The 23,426-nt window shown below is 49.5% G+C and overlaps 1 protein-coding gene across 1 annotated transcript in view; it reads left to right on the top strand.

Annotated features, from left to right (window-relative positions):
• The window catches only part of LOC138671660 (uncharacterized), a 967,572-nt gene that overhangs the window by 615,667 nt on the left and 328,479 nt on the right, over positions 1–23,426 (top strand). The gene's annotated exons all lie outside the window — the stretch shown is intronic.

The raw sequence follows: 23,426 nt of genomic DNA, 5'->3' as shown, positions 1-23,426 counted from the left end.
CCTTTTGGAAAAAGAAGCCATATCTTTATCGATATCCATGATCATTAACGTGCATATCGCTATTTCTTTTCTATGGAGAAATTATTCAATGTTCTTTTGATATTTTGTTTATATCATGATTAGCCATGTGGTCTGACATCACCACAGGTCCTGAAACACAAATATATGGTTATGTAAAACAAAGAAATATTCCGGGCTACATTACAGCGACAAGGTACCTATGTGACACATACCTCCCGTCGACCACACAACCGTTAGCCATGTTACATACCTCCCCCCTCTGCCTAAAGCCGTGGGGCTTGGCACTTTCCCCAACTAAACAAGGGATTCTTGATAGGGCATCCGCATTACCGTGTAGCTTTCCGGCCCTATGTTCCACATGGAAACTAAAGTCCTGCAGGGCTAAGAACGAGTGACCCTAGCATTTCTACCCTTTGTTTCCCTCATCCATCTAAGTGGGGCATGGTCAGATATTAGTCTGAATTTACGACCCAGCAGATAGTACCGTAACGTGTCCACCGCCCACTTTATGGCCAAACACTCTTTTTCCACGACTGAGTAGTTCTTCTCAGATGAGGACAGCTTTCTACTCAGATAGAGAACAGGATGCTCCTTCCCATGTAGCTCTTGGGAAAGGACTGCTCCTACCCCAACATCTGAGGCATCTGTCTGAAGAATAAATTCTTTCTTGAAGTCTGGGGCCATCAGAACGGGCTGCTTACATAGAGCCCCTTTCAACTCTTGGAAGGCTGACTCTGTCTCTTCGGACCATTTAACCATCACTGACTTTGTCCCCTTCAGCAGATCAGTCAGAGGCGCAGCCACTGTGGCGAAGTTCGGGATGAACCTCCTGTAATATCCCACGATTCCCAGAAAGGCTTTAACTTGCTTTTTTTGAAAGTGGTTTCAGCCACGTTTGGATTGCCTCCACTTTCCTGATTTGGGGCTTTATTTCTCCACGACCCACTATATAGCCTAGGTATTTAGCTTCTTCCTTACCCAAGGCACACTTCTTCGGGTTTATTGTAAACCCCGCCTCTCTTAGAGCATCAAACACCGCTTGGACTTTCTCCAGATGACTCTCCCAGTCCGGGCTAAAGATGACGATATCATCTAGGTACGCAGCAGCGTAGGCCTTATGGGGTGCAAGGACTCTATCCATAGCCCTCTGGAAGGTCGCCGGAGCTCCCTGTAGGCCAAACGGCATCCGGACATACTGGAAGCATCCATCAGGTGTTGAAAAGGCCGTCTTCTCCTTGGCTTCCTGTGCCATGGGGATCTGCCAATACCCCTTTGTCAAATTCAAGGTGGATATATATCTGGCGTGCCCGAGCCTTTCGATGAGCTCATCAATACGGGGCATGGGATAAGCGTCGAACTTGGAGACCTCATTCAACTTCCGATAGTCGTTGCAAAACCTCCACTCTCCATCAGGTTTTGGGACCAGGACAATTGGGCTCGACCAACCGCTCTTGGACTCCTCAATGACTCCAAGCTTCAACATACGCTCCACTTCCTTGGAGATAACTTCTCGACGAGCCTCAGGAATACGATAGGGTTTCACTTTCACCTGCACATGTGGCTCTGTTAGGACCTCGTGCTCTATGACCTTCGTGTATCCTGGCAACTCTGAAAACAGGTCCCTGTTTTTCTGGAGTAACTCCCGGCACTGCTGTTTCTGGGTCTTTGATAGTGTCTCCGCTATAGTAACCGCTCCAACCTCATCTTCTGGGTTGCTTAGCAAAGATGGAGTTACTGTCGGCTCTCTATCTTGCCATGGCTTGATGAGGTTGACATGGTAAACTTGGAATGGTTTCCGTCTTCCCGGTTGGTGAATTTTATAATTTACCTCACCAAGTTTCTCGATGACCTCATATGGCCCTTGCCATTTGGCCAAGAACTTACTTTCCACCGTCGGAACTAGCACAAGAACTCGGTCTCCCGGATTGAACTGCCTCACTCTTGCAGACCAGTTGTAGACCCTGGCCTGAGCTTCTTGTGCCTGGAGGAGGTGCTCTTTCACGATAGGCATCACCTTTGCAATCCTCTGCTGCATCAGGGCCACATGCTCAATGACGCTTCTGTGGGGCGTGGCTTCGGCTTCCCAGGTTTCCTTGGCTATATCCAGGAGTCCTCGCGGATGTCGGCCATATAGAAGCTCAAATGGTGAGAACCCTGTGGAGGCCTGTGGAACTTCACGAATGGAAAACATCAGATAGGGTAAGAGACAATCCCAGTCTCTACCGTCTTTCTCAATAGCTTTTCTCAGCATGCTCTTCAGAGTCTTGTTAAACCTCTCAACAAGGCCATCTGACTGGGGATGGTACACCGAGGTCCTCAACTGGGAGATTTTCAGGGCTTTGCATAACTCCCTCATCACCTTGTTCATGAAAGGTGTACACTGGTCAGTCAGGATCTCCTTCGGCAGACCTGTCCGGGAAAAGACATGGACCAACTCGTGGGCTATGCTCTTTGAGGAAGAATTTCTCAAGGGAATTGCCTCAGGATAGCGTGTGGCATAGTCCAGGATGACTAATATATACTGATGGCCCCGAGCTGATTTAACTAAGGGACCGACCAAGTCCATGGCAATTCTCTCGAACGGTACCTCCATAATGGGCAGTGGCACAAGGGGGTTCCGGAAATGAGGAGTGGGAGCAGTTAGCTGACATGTAGGGCAGGACCTGCAATAGTGCACTATTTCCCGGTGACCCCCAGGCCAATAGAACCTCTGCACAACCCGTTCCTGCGTTTTTTCCACCCCTAGGTGTCCACCCAAGATGTGTGAATGGGCCATGTCCAACACCTTCCGTCTATACGGACCCGGCACTACCAACTGCTCTACCAACTCCTCCCTTATTTTCGTGACCTGGTACAACAACTCCCCACTCATCAGAAAATGGGGAAATCTCGTGTCTGCCCCCGGCTCCTGTACCACCCCGTCAATAACTGTGACATTATTAAAGGCTTCCCTCAGAGTGGGGTCCCTATGTTGGGCAGTCCCAAAATTTTCACCAGTTACCTCTAACTCCAGAATGTCCGATGCAGGGGACACTTCCTCCTCATCCCCAACCAGAACACAAAAAGGAAACCTGTCTGACTCTGGGTGTGGCGACACCCTTCCAGGGTTCATTGGTTCCCTACTCTTGCTAGGGAGCTCAGAACCTTTCCCCCACAAATCCCAAAACAAACAGAAATCCCGGCCAATAATTATAGGGTGCAACAAGTCCTGAACGACGCCGACTATGTGGGACTCAGTGCCACATGCCGTTTCAATGTCCACCCTCTCCATAGGGTAGTCCTTTGCATCACCATGTATGCACCGCACTCCGACCTTCTTTCCTGGGAGCAGGTGGAGAGGAAAAGTGGCCCTCACCAGGGTCACTAGGCTAACAGTGCCGTTACTGCTCGACCGTTCACCTTTACGGGACACGCTTGAGGTCCCTCGTTGGATGGAGAGTTCACACTACAGGCTGGATACGCATAGTATGAACAACGGTGTCCCATCTGCTCAGTGGTCTGGGAACAACGGGCAGCAATATGTCCTGGCTCGTGGCACCTCCAACAAATAATATTACCTGTAGGGACCTTGGGCACCACCTCCCCCGCCCTTTGTGACCTTGGACGCACCACCCCTTTTTGGGACTCAGCTCCCTTCTGGGACCCCCAGTACGGCATGGGCTGCCTCCCGAAGGAGCCTTCCAACCCTTGGTATCTCTCAACCAGTCCGATCAGCTCGTCGGCATTCTGGGGATCACCCTGGGCAACCCAAGACTGTATAGGCCTTGGGAGGGAATGGACAAACCGATCCATCATCACCCGTTCTACCATCTGTGCAGGTGTAGATGACTCTGGCTGCAGCCATTTCTGGACCAGGTGCAACAGATCAAACATTTGGGAACGAGGTGGTTTGTCCCGGTGATAGGCCCAGCAGTGAACTCGCTGTGCCCTGACAGTCAGTGTCACCCCCAAACGTGCGAGAATCTCGGCTTTCAATTTGTGATACTCTTTGGCATCCTGCAAGGTCAAATCATAGTACGCCTTCTGGGGTTCTCCCGTCAGGTATGGCACCAGTACCTCTGCCCACTGCTCTGGCGGAAGTTTTTCCCTCTCAGCGACCCTCTCAAACACCGTCAGGAAGGCCTCAACATTATCCCCGGGAGTCATTTTTTGCAACGCGCGTCTTACCGTCTTCCGAACGTGGGTGTCATCAGCCAGACCTGCGGTTGGGGCGCTCATATTGCCCTGGATGGCGGTTGCCAGAAGCTGCATCTGCTGCCGTTGCTCCTGCTGGTTCTGTTGCATCTGCTGCCGTTGCTCCTGGTGGCCCTGTTGTATCTGCTGCTGGTTCTGTTGAATCTGCTGCATCAACAGCCTGTTGCTCTCTTGCTGCGACTGGAGCAAGTGTTTCAGCAGGTCCTCCATTTTTTCCGGCAATGCTTGCTGGCTTACCACAGACTTGACCCAGGACATCCAATAACAGACTCTTCGTCTCCGCTGGGAACGCTGCCCGCATTCTCCACCAATTGTAGGGATTTCACTCACTCGGGTGCAACGTCTGAGACTCAGGAGGCACGTTTCTTGAAAAGTTCATAGGGTTTATTGCATCATAAACCACATGGCGAAATAACAGAAAACAAATAGCCTTTGGCTCAGGAAAGAAAAACAAATGTCCAGTCCTTCCGGCTCAGTCCTGGAGCCTTGACACACTCAGGAGGGTTTCACCTCCTCACATATCTACTGTGTTAAGCATTAGCCTGTCTTATATAGGACTAACCACACCCAGTAATCTATCACATGATTAGCCATGTGGTCTGACATCACCACAGGTCCTGAAACACAAATATATGGTTATGTAAAACAAAGAAATATTCCTGGCTACATTACAGCGACAAGGTACCTATGTGACACATACCTCCCGTCGACCACACACCCGTTAGCCATGCTACAGCTGTAAAAACTGTTCCTCAAAAGCAATGTCAGAATTCCACTTTATTCACAATTTTTCCTTTTTCCAGTACATTATGTGGTAAAATGTATGGTGTCATTCAAAAGTACAACTCATCCCACATAGAACAAACCCTCATACGTCTTTGTAGGACAAAGAAAAACAAAAACGAATATGCAGAAACGGAAAATTGCCATGTCGGGAAGGAGTTAATATCTTCAAGAAATGTAAAGTACTGTTACATCATATGGCAGGTCCCCTTCTTTCATGCACATTTAGAGGCTTACATCATTGCCATCATCTGTGTTATTCAGCCAGCACGTGCCTCTAACAGCGGCTGTTGGAGCTGAGCTTTTCCCAACCTCTGTTAACCTCTTAAATGCTGCTGGGGCTCCATGCTCCTATTGCACCCTATAGCCATTATAATTGTTTTTTGTGTTTTGTTTTTACATTGTACATTGTGATTCTCCAGGTCAGTACAATTACGACAATATCATACATATACAGTGAGTACGGAAAGTATTCATACCCCTTTAAATTTTTCACTCTTTGTTTCATTGCAGCCATTTGATAAAATCAAAAAAGTTCATTTTTTTCTCATTAATGTACACTCTGCGCCCCATCTTGACTGAAAAAAAACAGAATGTAGAAATTTTTGTAAATTTAGTAAAAAATAAAAACTGAAATATCACATGGTCATAAGTATTCAGACCCTTTGCTTAGTATTGAGCAGAAGCACCCTTTTGAGCTAGTACAGCCATCAGTCTTCTTGGGAATGATGCAACAAGTTTTTCACACCTGGACTTGGGGATCATCTGCCATTCTTCCTTGCAGATCCTCTCCAGTTCCGTCAGGTTGCATGGTGAACGTTGGTGGACAGCCATTTTCAGGTTTCTCAAGAGATGCTCAATTGGGGTCAGGGCTCTGGCTGGGCCAGTCAAGAATGGTCAGAGTTGTTCTGAAGCCACTCCTTTGTTATTTTAGCTGTGTTCTTAGGGTCATTGTCTTGATGGAAGGTGAACCTTCGGCCAAGTCTGAGGTTCAGAGCACTCTGGAAGAGGTTTTCATACAGGATATCTCTGTACTTGGACGCATTCATGTTTCCTTCAATGACAATCTGTCCTGTCCATGTAGCTGAAAAACACCCCCATAGCATGATGCTGCCACCACCATGTTTCACTGTTGGGATTGTATTGAGCAGGTGATGAGCAGTGCCTGGTTTTCTCCACACATACCGCTTAGCATTATCACTAAAATGGTCTATCTTCGTCTCATCAGACCAGAGAATCTTATTTCTCATAGTCTGGGAGTCCTTCATGTGTATTTTAGCAAACTCTATGTGGGCTTTCATATGTCTTGCACTGAGAAGAGGCTTTTGTTGGGCCACTCTGCCATAAAGGCCCGACTGGTGGAGGGCTGCAGTGATAGTTGACTTTTTGAAACTTTCTCCCATCTCCCTACTGCATCTCTGAAGCTCAGCCACAGTGATCTTGGGGTTCATCTTTACCTCTCTCAGCAAGGCTCTTCTCCAGCGATTGCTCAGTTTGGCTGGATGAACACATCTAGGAAGACTTCTGGTGGTCTCAATCTTCTTCCATTTAAGGATTATGGAGGCCACTGTGCTGTTAGGAACCTTGAGTACTGCAGAAATTCTTTTGCAATCTTGGCCAGAACTGTGCCTTGCCAAAATTCTGTCTCTGAGCTCCTTGGCCAGTTCCTTTGACCTCATGATTCTCATTTGGTCTGATATGCATTGTGAGCTGTGAGGTCTTATATAGACAGGTGTGTGCCTTTCCTAATCAAGTCCTATCAGTATAATTAATCACAGCTGGACTCCAATGAAGGAATAGAACCATCTCAAGGAGGATCACAAGGAAATAGATAGCATGTGGCTTAAATATGAGTGTCTGAGCAAAGGGTCTGAATACTTATGGCGTGATATTTCAGTTTTTCTTTATTAAATTTGCAAAAATTTCTACATTTCTGTTTTTTTTTCAATCAAGATGAGGTGCAGATTTTTTTTGAATTTACCAAATGGCTGCATTAAAACAAAGAGTGAAAAATGTAAAGGGGCATGAATATGTTCTGCACCCACTGTATATACAATTAGGTTCAGAAATATTTGGACAGTAAGACAATTTTTAGCATTTTAGCGGTTTACCAAAACATTTTCAAGATACAGTTATTTAATCAATATGTGCTTAAATGTTTTGACCTGGTGGTCAGGACAATAATGGACCTGGTGGTTAAGAGCACACGGAATGACCTGATAGTTACTGATAATAAGGACGAGCTCTGGGACGTGGGAACTCTGCTGACCGCAATCCCTAAACCTATCAAACACACTAGAAATAGCCGTGGATTGCGCCTAACGCTCCCTATGCAACTCGGCACAGCCTAAGAAACTAGCTAGCCCTGAAGATAGAAAAATAAAGCCTACCTTGCCTCAGAGAAATTCCCCAAAGGAAAAGGCAGCCCCCCACATATAATGACTGTGAGTACAGATGAAAATACAAACACAGAGATGAAATAGATTTAGCAAAGTGAGGCCCGACTTACTGAACAGACCGAGGATAGGAAAGGTGACTTTGCGGTCAGCACAAAAACCTACAAAAAGACCACGCAGAGGGCGCAAAAAGACCCTCCGCACCGACTCACGGTGCGGAGGCGCTCCCTCTGCGTCCCAGAGCTTCCAGCAAGCAAGACAACAAATTAAATAGCAAGCTGGACAGAAAAATAGCAAACCAAGGAAATACAAGCTGGAACTTAGCTTCTGATGGGAAGACAGGTCACAAGAACGATCCAGGAGTGAACTAGACCAATACTGGAACATTGACAGGTGGCATGGAGCAAAGATCTAAGTGGAGTTAAATAGAGCAGCAGCTAACGAATTAACCTCATCACCTGTGAAACTCAGAAACACCCACCAGAGGAAGTCCATGGACAGAACCAGCCGAAGTACCATTCATGACCACAGGAGGGAGCCCGACAACCGAATTCACAACACTTAAAGTTCAGACTCACAGATTTAACTTGATGGTGTGCACATTCTACTTGGACTAAGTTGATGAATTACAGCTCTTTAATATGTACTCACCTTTTTTTAAAAAGACCAAAAGTAATGGACAATTATTTCAATAATCCATCATAAATTAAGCAGGTAAAAGGTCTGGAGTTGATTCCTCATGTGGCATTTGAATTTGGAAGCTGTTGCTATGAACCCAAACCATGCAGACGAAGGAGCTTTCAATGGACAAGAAACAGACCATCATTAAGCTGAAAAAAATAAGAAATCCATCATAGAAATAACAGAAATGTTGGGAGTGGCCAAATCAACAGTTTGGTATATTTTGCAAAAGTAAGAGTGCACTAGTTTGCTTGGTAACTCAAAAAGGCCTGGATGTCCACAGTAGATAACAGTGTTCAAACCTTTTCATTAATCCTGAAAGTCTACATTTCAATTGAATCTCAGGTTCATTTTAAATAAAAAATAGTGGAATGCAGAGCCCAAATCACAAAGATTCAGTCACTGTACAAATATAGAACATAGAACAATGTAAAAACAAAGAAGAAAAAACAAGTTAGGAATTGCTTTATTTTTTGCTTATATACACATATCGGAGAGACCTGTCAATCAACTAGACCAATGTGGGGAGAAACTGGGGGCCCAACTAAACTAGTTTTGTGTTTCAGAGAAAAGTATATCATGCTGGTATCATGCATCCAGGCTCTAATTCATGCTGCCTGTGGTTTGGTCAGCATGAGCTTACTGACTGGTTCCCTTTAAAGTTCTCCCACTATATACTTAAACCACCACCTTTATCTGCTCTATTATTGCAGTTCATCAACCTGTATCTAAGAACTGAACTCCCCCTGTATCTGTAGAAAAAACCTTATATTTTTGTAACACCCCAGGTTCCTGGTTGTTACAGTGGCATTGCTTTCCTCATGGGGAGAGTGATGTCATGCTTGAAGCATGGAAGGATCCCTTTATCAGGTATTCACAAACATGCAACATGCTCTTACTCCAGGCCAGAAGGGGGAGCTCTGATCCAGTTTGTGGGTGGCTCCCCTATATATATTCAGGCTGGAGGGAAAGTAGTCAGTCAGTCTGTGAGAGAGACAGAAGAAATGGGCCGTGCAGACGAGATGATGTGCAGCTCCTGTGAGGAAAGTGTGGAGCCACGTAAGGTGCTGCAGCTCCTGGAAAGGAGAGAGAAAAGGATGGAACAAGCTGTAGAGAGCGTGAAGGAGGAAAATGAACAAAGGAGAGTGAAGAGCTGGGGAGAGAAGCTGCGACTGAGCTACCCCCACACTGAGTGCAGATACCGGTAGCCGGAAGACCGAGGTTGTGGGGGGTAACTCTTTGCCCTACGGCAGAAACCAGCGGACAGCAGATTGCAAGTTACCTGTCCACCATTAATACCCGAGGACACAGTAGTAGATAGAGCCCGGGTCGTGATAGAGATCCTGTAAAAAGGCTTGAGTTACCTGTCGTACGGGTAGTGTCCTACCTAAAGGGGGACAGAGAGAAAACGTGAGGACCTTGTGTGAGGCCTAAGGCAGCAAGCGACTACAATGCAGCGCTAGAAGGAAGGCTTACAACCCCACCTGGTAAAGGGGATTTCAGATTCACTTCCAAGCCAGCCAGACCTTACTTGCAACTGTGATCCAGTACTCTGGACTGTGGCTGCCTGAATTCATCAGTAAACCAGGTAAAGAGACTGCAACTGTTTGTCTTCCGTTTATTTTCCGGCACTGCACCATCCTTGCCAACCACAGCAGGAGCCCAGGGGACCCAGCTTCACCTGTGGGAAGCCATACCATCCCTGCTGCCATCACCCCAGAGAACCCCTTTAAGCAGCGCTACAGGTGGCGTCACAAACTTTTATTATTTCACAAACCCCCTTAAAGTCCGTCCCTTTTACATGGGCACCAAAGACCATGGACCGGGTTGCCGCAGCCGTGACACATCCCTTTAAGTACCCGGTACCTAGTACCCACGGCCCTGGTGGGCGTTCCATATTTATGGCATACAACAAGATCGGGTCCAATGGGCATCTATTTTTCTCTCCTTGATGCCTATTCAACCCCTGCATCTGCCATCCTTCTGGCTGTATTAATGTGGATAAAGCAACCTATGTCATCCACAGAGCGCCCCAAACTTGTATCTGTGCAGTTGAAATGCACACTTGCACAATTGCTGCATGCTTATGCTCTGCCCAACTAGGAGCAGAGCAAAGTCCTATAATGTCAGAACCGAATTCACTTCTATGTTTTAGAGGTGCCAGTGCATAATTAGGCAAGAACTTTGCACTGTGTATTGGACTGGGTGGTGGAATCACTGTGCCTTGATCAGAGGAAAGCCTGGAGGACTGTGGTTACTGTCCATAGGTAGGAGAGTATTTTGTCCTGCTGCTCCTTTTGGCAGAATACCTCCAGGTATGCGTCTCTGAGAGTGGAGGAGCCTGGGAGCCAGCGGATTCCATGGCATATGCAAACTGTAACAATCTGGGTGGTGGAATGACTGTGCTGTGATTCGAGGAAAGCTTGGAGGGGCGTGACTAGGTGGCTCACTAAGTCTGACCTCGGATGCATGGCGGCTGATGATACCACGATCCGAAGAAAAACAAGGGAGGTGGGACAAGGTGCTACACCAGGACTGAAATCGCGTAGATGGCAGATTGCCTCCAAAGGACAGGAGGCATGTACAGACAGGGATGGTAGACTTGGCAAGCACTGGCGGACATGGCTGACAGACAGGCAGGCTGGCATGGCTGATCGTCAGGCAGGCCGGCATGGCTGATAGGCATGTGGGCTCATCTCATATGCAGACAGGCGGGTACGGCTGATTGACAGGCTGTCAGGCACGGCTGAATCAGGCAGACAGGCATGGCTCATTGACAGGCAGGTATACAAGAATACGAGCACTGGGACCTGAGAAATAACCGTAGTGTTATGAACAAACTTACAACATTGGACAGGCATCTCGTACCTAATGGAGGTGCCTTAAATAATAAATGTTCCCCAGCCATTGGCTGGGGACACTTTAGGATGGCTCACCCTAAGCACAGTGCCTGGGGATCTGGGAGCCAGGCGCAGACCCAGGCAGCCGCAGGAAGATAAGGACAAGGCACAGTACCACAGCGGTATGTCAGCGGCTCTGCTGGGGAAGGAAGGCAGAGTGCAGAGACGCTGGCACCATAGCAGGGACATCAGGAGAAGGAGTTGCCGGGCTCCGTTGGTGAGAATGGCGGCATCTCTGCTGGGGAAGAGGGTGCAGAGACACCTGCATTACACTCTGTCCTTAAAAGAGCAGAAAAAAGTGCACTTGTGAAGCCCTGCCCTCCAACAGTGCAGATCAAGATTTATGGCAATCTGTAGATAACACAGGATACATTATCCACATCAATGAGTTACAGGTCAATGAACTGCAGTAATAAAGCAGATAAAGGAGGTGGCTTCAGTACTTATTGGGAAAACCTGCTGACAAGTTACCGTACCTAGACAGTAGCTACACATATATATAAAGAAAAAGCTGTGCTCACTTTAAAGATTGCCTTATTTTATTTCATAGATAAATGATCAATCTTGTCAAATGCTGTTAGAGAACTATCTCATTCAGTGCTTTACACTTTATCACTGCTGGCTAGAAAAGCAAAACAAAAATGATACCTTTGGTGACAGGTAGTGTTGAGCGATACCTTCCGATATCGGAAAGTATCGGTATCGGATAGGATCGGCCGATATTCAAAAAATATTGGATATCGCCGATACCGATACCCGATCCCAATGCAAGTCAATGGGACCAAAATATCAGAATTAAAATAAACCCTTTCTTGCCTTGTAGGTTCATTCTACATGAAGGAAAACAACTAAGAATAATGCCGGATGTATTTGGGGAGGTGGCGGAGACATTAAAGTCATAGAGGTTTATCCCAATCAAATAGAATAGCATGGTTTTTTTTTTTGTTTTAAGACGTTCGGAGTGACAAAGATATTGACTATGTAATTTTTTTTTTTTTATTTTGTCAGATATTGATGTTTCACTATTCCACGCCCTTCCCCTTCTTTTTTTTCTTTTTTTTTTACTTTTCCCACACTTTCATCTTCATCATCATCATCAGCATCTTTGACATCAACTTCTTCTTCACCTTATTCATCTTCTTCTTCATCCTTTACCTTTTTTTTTTTTTTTTTTGATTACATTCTTCATATTCATTTTATTCAACTATTATTATTCTTCCTATTCTACATATTCTTTTTATTCCACTGTTATTATTCTTCCTATTCTACTTCTTCATCATATTCTCATTTGTGACAGAGGCATTCCCGTAGTTGTTATCTATAAAAGTTTGAAGATTACACCTTCCGTTCTGCCAGTCACAAAAGTTACATTTGTCCGCGTTCAGTGTGGCCTGCAGCATCAGGCTTTATCCAGGGGCACCACGAGGAGGAACGGACTCACCCCCATACACTGCTTAGTCTTCTTCTGCATATAATTTAGATAATATCTTTTGCTCTGATATTAAGTCTTATGCTTAATGTTCTTCTGCTCTTTGTTCTGCAGCCTCTTGTTCTTCTGCTTCTCGGTCTTCCATGTCGTCATCTCCAGGGTCGTCGTCTCCAGTGTCGTCATCTCCGCCGCCGTCGTCTCAGCCGTCGTCGTCGTCGTCATCGGGGTGGTCTTCCGGGTCGTCGTCATCGGGGTGGTCTTCCGGGTCGTCGACTTTAGGGTCTTCAACTTGGAAATGTAGCAGAAGGTACAAGAAGGCTGAGAAAATGCCAAGAACCAGCTGAAGGAACTGGAACTCGGATGGCTACCCGAAGGTTCAAGAGCCTATGGAACTACCGAGGACCAGCTGACGTTACTGGAACCCGGTTACTAAGCAGGAGGTACCCGTGCTAAAAAGCACTACCAAGGACCGCCTGACGTTGGCGGAACTCGGATACCCAGAAGGAGGCACCTAAGCCAAAGGCTCTGCCCGGAACCAGCTGACGTTACTGGAACCAGGATGGGGAGCAGAAGGTACAAGAGCAAAAGACACTGCCGAGAACCAGCTGACGGTACTGGAACCCGGATGGGTAGCCGAAGGTCCAAGAGCCAATGGAACTACCGAGGACCAGCTGACGTTACTGGAACCCGGTTACTAAGCAGGAGGTACCCGTGCCTGAAAGCACTACCAAGGACCACCTGACGTTGGTGGAACTTGGATACCCAGAAGGAGGCACCTAAGCCAAAGGCTCTGCCCGGAACCAGCTGACGGTACTGGAACCAGGATGGGGAGCAGAAGGTACAAGAGCAAAAGACACTGCCGAGAACCAGCTGACGGTGCTGGAACCAGGTGGTGGACCCGAAGGCCCACAGGAGAGGAGAGAACAGCTAGGCAGCGAGGCAGCCGCAGTTACCGAACCCCAACAGTCCTACAGGGGGAGCTGGGCCTACTGGCACTACAGAACCAGCCTTGACTACCAGTTCACGCAGCCCACATAGGAAGCTCCTAAACTGGAGGCACCCTGGAGTTGGCTAACCCGACCGCACCACGACGGGGCAAGCATAGGCGTCTCAGTGAGCTTGACACAACCCGGAAACAGCTGACGGTGCTGAAACCAGGCTTGGCATGAGGGAGTACCTGTGACAAGAACACTGCCGAGAACCAGCTGGCGGTGCTGGAACCCGGATGCGTTGCCCCAGTGTGCAAGAGCCAATGGCACCGAGGACCAGCTGATGGTGCTGGAACCCGGTTACTAAGCTGTAGGTGCCCGCGCTTAAAAGCACTACCAAGGACCGCCTGGCGTTGGCGGAACGCGGATACCCAGGAGGAGGCACCTAAGCCAAAGACTCGGCCCGGAACCAGCTGACGGTGCTGGAGCCAGGTGGTGGACCCCAAGGCCCACAGGAGAGGAGAGAACAGCTAGGCCGCAAGGCAGCCGCAGTTACCGAACCCCAACAGTCCTACAGGGGGAGCTGGGCCTACTGGCACTACAGAACCAGCCTTGACTACCAGTTCACGCAGCCCACATAGGAAGCTCCTAAACTGGAGGCACCCTGGAGTTAGCTAACCCGACCGCACCACGACGGGGCAAGCATAGGCGTCTCAGTGAGCTTGACACAACCCGGAAACAGCTGACGGTGCTGAAACCAGGCTTGGCACGAGGGAGTACCTGTGACAAGAACACTGCCGAGAACCAGCTGGCGGTGCTGGAACCCAGATGCGTTGCCCCAGTGTGCAAGAGCCAATGGCATCGAGGACCAGCTGACGGTGCTGGAACCCGGTTACTAAGCTGTAGGTGCCCGCGCTTAAAAGCACTACCAAGGACCGCCTGGCGTTGGTGGAACTCGGATACCCAGGAGGAGGCACCTAAGCCAAAGGCTCGGCCCGGAACCAGCTGACGGTGCTGGAGCCAGGTGGTGGACCCCAAGGCCCACAGGAGAGGAGAGAACAGCTAGGCCGCGAGGCAGCCGCAGTTACCGAACCCCAACAGTCCTACAGGGGGAGCTGGGCCTACTGACACTACAGAACCAGCCTTGACTACCAGTTCACGCAGCCCACATAGGAAGCTCCTAAACTGGAGGCACCCTGGAGTTGGCTAACCCGACCGCACCACGACGGGGCAAGCATAGGCGTCTCAGTGAGCTTGACACAACCCGGAAACAGCTGACGGTGCTGAAACCAGGCTTGGCACGAGGGAGCACCTGTGAGAAAAACACTGCCGAGAACCAGCTTGCGGTGCTGGAACCCGGATGCTTTGCCTATCAAACATTGTCTTCCTACAGCCCCAACTAGTGGTGTTGGAGCAAAGGGTAAGCAGGGGGAGCAGAGTGTAGGCCGAAGCCTGCACTGGAGTCAGCTTTGTGTCTGCGTTGCGTTTGCAGGACACTTTGCCGGCTACACAGTGGGGGAACAGCAGGCGGTGCTGAACCCCACTAACACATTGGCTGGTGTTTTTCTCTGTGCAGCTAGCAATTCCGGGCAAAAACTAGCGTTGTTACAGCCCAGGGTCAGCAGGAGGAGGAGAGGAGCAGAGTGTAGGCCGAAGCCTAGTTGAACCAATTTCAAAGGTAACCTTTAACCCCCCCTCAGGTGTTACAAAGTACAAGAGCCACACCTTGTGCAGCATTAATGCTGCACAAGAAAAGGTTGCTCTATTAATTTGTCTACTTGCACACGCTGAATGCAACACGTACACAATTTAGCCCATTCTACAGTCAAACTGTAGTTGAGGCGTGACTTGTATTTTTAAGGAGACGCAGCATAGGTGTCCCAAATAACGCCTTTGTGCTTGGCGCAGCTTCCTGAGCGTTGTTTTTTGCTGTACAGGAGTCTGCGCTCTTGTGTTATCCCTTGGCAATGCCCTGTTAGCGCTGCCCGTCTTATGACCTCATTTCATGTTGGCCGCTGCGGTTAACGATGGCCATAAATCCCAGACCCACACTGCCTTTTCATAAAGTCACACTGCGGTGCTGGGATTCGTGGCCTTGAGCAGTAAATATTTTCGACGCTCACACACGTCCTTACACCTGCTTCAGACTGGGCGGCCTCTGCTGATCACTTTTCGCATGCCGCGGCCAGGAGGCCGCACAGTCTGAAGAAGGCGGAAGGAGATGAGTGACGACAGGCGAACATATGCACTGCTCGTGCCCATAAACCACACCCTCGCTGACAAAATAAATAAGACAACGAGGGGCGTTGTTTCACGCAGGGCGGATGCACAGGCGCAGCCAGCTAACCATGATGTCAAAAGACGGGAAGCGCTACCAAGGGGGGTGGTGCGTGTCATTAAAAAGGAAAGTCACACCTCAGGGACAGTGGAATGGTCTCAATGAGACACATTTTGTACGTGTTGAGTTCCACGTGGGCAAGGAGAAAAAGTCAGCCACCTTGTACAAATGCAGCAGTACTGCTGAACAAGGTGGCTGTTATACATAGAAACACCTGGGGGTGGGGGGCAGGCTCCCTTCAATTTCAGTTCATGTGCCTGCATGGCGTTTGCAGGGCACGTTGCCGGCTACACAGCTGGGGAACAGCTGGCGGTGCTGAACCCCACAAACACATTGGCTGGTGTTTTTCTCTGTGCAGCTAGCACTTCCAGGCTAAAACTGGCGGTGTTATGAGCCCAGGGTCAGCAGGAGGAGGAGAGGAGCAGAGTGTAGGCCGAAGCCTGCACTGGTGGCAGCTTTTGTTATGTTGTGCCTGCGTGGCGTTTGCAGGTCACGTTGCCGGCTACACAGCTGGGGAACAGCTGGCGGTGCTGAACCCCACTAACACATTGGCTGGTGTTTTTCTCTGTGCAGCTAGCACGTCCGGGCAAAAACTGGCGGTGTTAGAGCCCAGGGTCAGCAGGAGGAGGAGAGGAGCCGAGTGTAGCTTGAAGCCTAGTTGAACCAATTTCAAAGGTAACCTTTAACCCCCCCTCAGGTGTTGCAAGGTACAAGAGCCACATCTTGTGCAGCATTAATGCTGCACAAGTAAAAGGTTGCTCTCTTTAGTTTGCTCCTTGCACACGCTGAATAAAACACGTACACTATTTAGCCCATTATACTGTCAAACAGTAGTGGAGGCGTGACTTGTCTTTTTAAGGAGATGCAGCACAGGTGTCAAAATTTACACCTAGGTGCTGGGCGAAGATTCCTGAGCGTAGTTATTTGCTGTACAGGAGTCTGCGCTCTTGTTATCCCTTGGCCATGCGCTGTGAGCGATGCCTGTCTTCTCACCTCATTTCATGTTGGCCGGTGCGGTTAGCGATGGCCATGAAACCCAGACCCGCAGTGTCTTTTAATAAAGTCACACTGCAGAGCTGGGATTCGTGACCTTGCGCAGTAAATTTTGTCGCCTGTCCCTCATGTCCTTACACCTGCATCAGACTGGGCGGCCTCATCTGATCCCTTCTCGCATGCCGCGGCCATGAGGCCGCACATTCTGAAGAAGGCGGAAGGAGATGAGTAAAGACAGGCGAAGATATCCACTGCTCGTGCCCATCAATCACACCCTCGCAGTCAAAATAAGCAAGACAACGAGGAGCGTGGTTTCAGGCAGGGCGGACGCACAGCCGCAGCCAGCCAACCAAAGATGTCAGAAGACAGGCAGCGCTAACAAGGGGGGTGCTGCGTGTCATTAAAAAGGAAAGTCACACCTCAGGGACATTGTAATGGTCTGTAATGAGACACATTTTTTCCGTGTTTAATTAAACGTGGGCAAGTAGACAAAGTCAGCCACCTTGTACAAATGCAGCAGTACTGCTGTACAAGGTGGCTGTTATACATAGAAACACCTTGTGGTGGGTGGCAGGGTCCCTTTAATTTCAGTTCATGTGCCTGCGTGGCATTTGCAGGTCACGTTGCCGGCTACACAGCAGGGGAACAGCTGGCGGTGCTGAACCCCACTAACACATTGGCTGGTGTTTTTCTCTGTGCAGCTAGCACGTCCGGGCAAAAACTGGCGGTGTTAGAACCCAGGGTCAGCAGGAGGAGGAGAGGAGCAGAGTGTAGGCCGAAGCCTAGTTGAACCAATTTCAAAGGTAACCTTTAACCCCCCCTCAGGTGTTGCAAGGTACAAGAGCCACACCTCGTGCAGCATTAATGCTGCACAAGTAAAAGGTTGCTCTATTAATTTTGCTCCTTGCACACGCTGAATAAAACACATACACTATTTAGCCCATTCTACTGTAAAACAGTAGTGGAGGCGTGACTTGTCTTTTTAAAGAAAAGCAGCCCAGGTGTCGAAAATAACACCTTGGTGCATGGGCGCAGCTTCCTGAGCGTTGTTATTTGCTGTACAGGAGTCTGCGCTCTTGTTATCCCTTGGCCATGCGCTGTGAGCGCTTCCTGTCTTCTGACCTCATTTCATGTTGGCCGATGCGGTTAGCGTTGGACATGAATCCCAGACCCACAGTGTGTTTGGAAAAAATCACACTGCGTGGCTGGGATTCGTGCCCTTGTGCAGTTAATATGTTTGCCGCTCACACATGTCCTTACACCTACTTCAGACTGGGCGGCCTCATCTGATCCCTTATCGCATGCCGCGGCCATGAGGCCGCACAGTCTGAAGAAGGCGGAAGGAGATGAGTTAAGACAGGCGAACATATGCACTGCACATGCCCATCAATAACACCCTCACAGCCAAAATATATGAGACAACGAGGGGCGTTGTGTTGGGCAGGGCGGACGCACAGGCACAGGCAGCCAACCAATGATGTCAGAAGACGGGCAGCGCTACCAAGGGTGGTGCTGCGTATCATTAGAAAGGAAAGTCACACCTCAGGGACAGTTGAATGGTCTCAATGAGACACATTTTGTACGTGTTGAGTTCCACGTGGGCAAGGAGAAATAGTCAGCCACCTTGTACAAATGCAGCAGTACTGCTGTACAAGGTGGCTGTTATACATGGAAACACCTGGGGGTGGGGGGCAGGCTTCCTTCAATTTCAGTTCATGTGCCTGCGTGGCGTTTGCAGGACACGTTGCCAGCTACACAGCAGGGGAACAGCTGGCGGTGCTGAACCCCACTAACACATTGGCTGTTGTTTTTCTCTGTGAAGCTCGCATTTCCGGGCAAAAACTAGCTGTGTTAGAGCCCAGGGTCAGCAGGAGGAGGAGAGGAGCAAAGTGTAGGCCGAAGCCTGCACTGGTGGCAGCTTTTGGTCGGTTGTGCCAGCATGGCTTGTGCTGGACACGATGCCGGCTACACAGCAGGGGAACAGCTGGCGGTGCTGAACCCCACTAACACATTGGCTGGTGTTTTTCTCTGTGAAGCTCGCATTTCCGGGCAAAAACTAGCGGTGTTAGAGCCCAGGGTCAGCAGGAGGAGGAGAGGAGCAGAGTGTAGGCCGAAGCCTGCACTGGTGGCAGCTTTTGTTCTGTTGTGCCTGCGTGGCGTTTGCAGGTCACGTTGCCGGCTACACAGCAGGGGAACAGCTGGCGGTGCTGAACCCCACTAACACATTGACTGGTGTTTTTCTCTGTGCAGCTAGCACGTCCGGGCAAAAACTGGCGGTGTTAGAGCCCACGGTCAGCAGGAGGAGGAGAGGAGCAGAGTGTAGGCCGAAGCCTAGTTGAACCAATTTCAAAGGAAACCTTTAACCCCCCTCAGGTGTTGCAAGGTACAAGAGCAACACCTTGAACAGCATTAATGCTGCACAAGTCTAAGGTTGCTCTCTTCATTTTGCTTCTTGCACACGCTGAATAAAACACGTACACTATTTAGCCCTTTATACTGTCAAACAGTAGTGGAGGCGTGACTTTTCTTTTGAAGAAGACGCAGCGCAGGTGTCAAAATTTACACCTTGGTGCTGGGCGCAGACTCCTTACCGTTGTTATTTGCAGTACAGGAGAGTGCGCTCTTGTGTTATCCCTTGGCAATACCCTGTTAGTGCAGGCCGTCTTATGACCTCATTTCATGTTGGCCGGTGCGGTTAACGATGGCCATAAATCCCAGACCCACAGTGCCTTTCCATAAAGTCACACTGCGGTGCTGGGATTCGTGGCCTTGTGCAGTAAATATGTTCGCCGCTCACACATGTCTTTACACCTGCTTCAGACTGGGCGGCCTCAGCTGATCCCTTATTGCCTGCCACGGCCATGAGGCCGCACAGTCTGAAGAAGGCGGAAGGAGGGGAGTGAAGACAGGCGAACATATGCACTACTCGTGCCCATCAATCACACCCTCGCAGTCAAAATATATGAGGCAACGAGGGGCGTTGTGTCGGGTAGGGCGGACGCACAGGCACAGCCAGCCAACCAATGATGTCTGAAGACGGGCAGCGCTAACAATGGGGGTGCTGCGTGTCATTAAAAAGGTAAGTCACACCTCAGGGACATTGCAATGGTCTCTAATGAGACACATTTTTTACGTGTTGAGTTCCACGTGGGCAAGGAGAAAAAGTCAGCCACCTTGTACAAATGCAGCAGTACTGCTGTACAAGGTGGCTGTTATACATAGAAACACCTGGGGGTGGGAGGCAGGCTCACTTCAATTTCAGTTCATGTGCCTGCGTGGCGTTTGCAGGTCACGTTGCCGGCTACACAGCAGGGGAACAGCTGGCGGTGCTGAACCCCACTAACACATTGGCTGGTGTTTTTCTCTGTGCAGCTAGCAATTCCGGGCAAAAACTAGCGTTGTTACAGCCCAGGGTCAGCAGGAGGAGGAGAGGAGCAGAGTGTAGGCCGAAGCCTAGTTGAACCAATTTCAAAGGTAACCTTTAACCCCCCCTCAGGTGTTACAAAGTACAAGAGCCACACCTTGTGCAGCATTAATGCTGCACAAGAAAAGGTTGCTCTATTAATTTGTCTACTTGCACACGCTGAATGCAACACGTACACAATTTAGCCCATTCTACAGTCAAACTGTAGTTGAGGCGTGACTTGTATTTTTAAGGAGACGCAGCATAGGTGTCCCAAATAACGCCTTTGTGCTTGGCGCAGCTTCCTGAGCGTTGTTTTTTGCTGTACAGGAGTCTGCGCTCTTGTGTTATCCCTTGGCAATGCCCTGTTAGCGCTGCCCGTCTTATGACCTCATTTCATGTTGGCCGCTGCGGTTAACGATGGCCATAAATCCCAGACCCACACTGCCTTTTCATAAAGTCACACTGCGGTGCTGGGATTCGTGGCCTTGAGCAGTAAATATTTTCGACGCTCACACACGTCCTTACACCTGCTTCAGACTGGGCGGCCTCTGCTGATCACTTTTCGCATGCCGCGGCCAGGAGGCCGCACAGTCTGAAGAAGGCGGAAGGAGATGAGTGACGACAGGCGAACATATGCACTGCTCGTGCCCATAAACCACACCCTCGCTGACAAAATAAATAAGACAACGAGGGGCGTTGTTTCACGCAGGGCGGATGCACAGGCGCAGCCAGCTAACCATGATGTCAAAAGACGGGAAGCGCTACCAAGGGGGGTGGTGCGTGTCATTAAAAAGGAAAGTCATACCTCAGGGACAGTGGAATGGTCTCAATGAGACACATTTTGTACGTGTTGAGTTCCACGTGGGCAAGGAGAAAAAGTCAGCCACCTTGTACAAATGCAGCAGTACTGCTGAACAAGGTGGCTGTTATACATAGAAACACCTGGGGGTGGGGGGCAGGCTCCCTTCAATTTCAGTTCATGTGCCTGCATGGCGTTTGCAGGGCACGTTGCCGGCTACACAGCTGGGGAACAGCTGGCGGTGCTGAACCCCACAAACACATTGGCTGGTGTTTTTCTCTGTGCAGCTAGCACTTCCAGGCTAAAACTGGCGGTGTTATGAGCCCAGGGTCAGCAGGAGGAGGAGAGGAGCAGAGTGTAGGCCGAAGCCTGCACTGGTGGCAGCTTTTGTTCTGTTGTGCCTGCGTGGCGTTTGCAGGTCACGTTGCCGGCTACACAGCTGGGGAACAGCTGGCGGTGCTGAACCCCACTAACACATTGACTGGTGTTTTTCTCTGTGCAGCTAGCACGTCCGGGCAAAAACTGGCGGTGTTAGAGCCCAGGGTCAGCAGGAGGAGGAGGGGAGCAGAGTGTAGGCCGAAGCCTAGTTGAACCAATTTCAAAGGTAACCTTTAACCCCCCCTCAGGTGTTGCAAGGTACAAGAGCCACACCTTGTGCATCATTAATGCTGCACAAGTAAAAGGTTGCTCTCTTAATTTTGCTACTTGCACACGCTGAATAAAACACGTACACTATGTAGCCCATTCTACTGTAAAACAGTAGTGGAGGCGTGACTTGTCTTTTAAAGAAAAGCAGCCCAGGTGTCGACAATAACACCTTGGTGCATGGGCGCAGCTTCCTGAGCGTTGTTATTTGCTGTACAGGAGTCTGCGCTCTTGTTATCCCTTGGCCATGCGCTGTGAGCGCTTCCTGTCTTCTGACCTCATTTCATGTCGGCCGATGCGGTTAGCGATGGACATGAATCCCAGACCCACAGTGTGTTTTCTAAAAATCACACTGCGTGGCTGGGATTCGTGGCCTTGTGCAGTAAATATGTTTGCCGCTCACACATGTCCTTACACCTGCTTCAGACTGGGCGGCCTCATCTGATCCCTTATCGCATGCCGCGGTCATGAGGCCACCCAGTCTGAAGAAGGCGGAAGGAGATGAGTGAACACAGGCAAACATATGCACTGCACATGCCCATCAATCACATCCTCGTTGTCCAAAAAAATAAGACACCGAGGGGCGTTGTTTCGAGCAGGGCAGACGCACAGGCGCAGCCAGCTAACCAATGATGTCAAAAGACGGGCAGCGCTAACAAGGGTGGTGCTGCGTATCATTAGAAAGGAAAGTCACACCTCAGGGACAGTGGAATGGTCTCAATGAGACACATTTAGTACGTGTTTAATTAAACGTGGGCAAGGAGAAAAAGTCTGCCACCTTGTACAAATGCAGCAGTACTGCTGTACAAGGTGGCTGTTATACATAGAAACACCTGGGGGTGGGGGGCAGGCTTCCTTCAATTTCAGTTCATGTGCCTGCGTGGCGTTTGCAGGACACGTTGCCAGCTACACAGCAGGGGAACAGCTGGCGTTGCTGAACCCCACTGACACATTGACTGGTGTTTTTCTCTGTGCAGCTCGCATGTCCGGGCAAAAACTGGCGGTGTTAGAGCCCAGGGTCAGCAGGAGGAGGAGGGGAGCAGAGTGTAGGCCGAAGCCTAGTTGAACCAATTTCAAAGGTAACCTTTAACCCCCCCTCAGGTGTTGCAAGGTACAAGAGCCACACCTTGTGCATCATTAATGCTGCACAAGTAAAAGGTTGCTCTCTTAATTTTGCTACTTGCACACGCTGAATAAAACACGTACACTATGTAGCCCATTCTACTGTAAAACAGTAGTGGAGGCGTGACTTGTCTTTTAAAGAAAAGCAGCCCAGGTGTCGACAATAACACCTTGGTGCATGGGCGCAGCTTCCTGAGCGTTGTTATTTGCTGTACAGGAGTCTGCGCTCTTGTTATCCCTTGGCCATGCGCTGTGAGCGCTTCCTGTCTTCTGACCTCATTTCATGTCGGCCGATGCGGTTAGCGATGGACATGAATCCCAGACCCACAGTGTGTTTTCTAAAAATCACACTGCGTGGCTGGGATTCGTGGCCTTGTGCAGTAAATATGTTTGCCGCTCACACATGTCCTTACACCTGCTTCAGACTGGGCGGCCTCATCTGATCCCTTATCGCATGCCGCGGTCATGAGGCCACCCAGTCTGAAGAAGGCGGAAGGAGATGAGTGAACACAGGCAAACATATGCACTGCACATGCCCATCAATCACATCCTCGTTGTCCAAAAAAATAAGACACCGAGGGGCGTTGTTTCGAGCAGGGCAGACGCACAGGCGCAGCCAGCTAACCAATGATGTCAAAAGACGGGCAGCGCTAACAAGGGTGGTGCTGCGTATCATTAGAAAGGAAAGTCACACCTCAGGGACAGTGGAATGGTCTCAATGAGACACATTTAGTACGTGTTTAATTAAACGTGGGCAAGGAGAAAAAGTCTGCCACCTTGTACAAATGCA

This window comes from Ranitomeya imitator, chromosome 3 (genome assembly GCF_032444005.1).
Source record: "Ranitomeya imitator isolate aRanImi1 chromosome 3, aRanImi1.pri, whole genome shotgun sequence".
Classification (NCBI taxonomy): domain Eukaryota; kingdom Metazoa; phylum Chordata; class Amphibia; order Anura; family Dendrobatidae; genus Ranitomeya; species Ranitomeya imitator.
The sequence above is the reverse complement of the archived record's forward strand: the minus strand, read 5'-3'. Positions and strand labels throughout refer to the sequence as shown.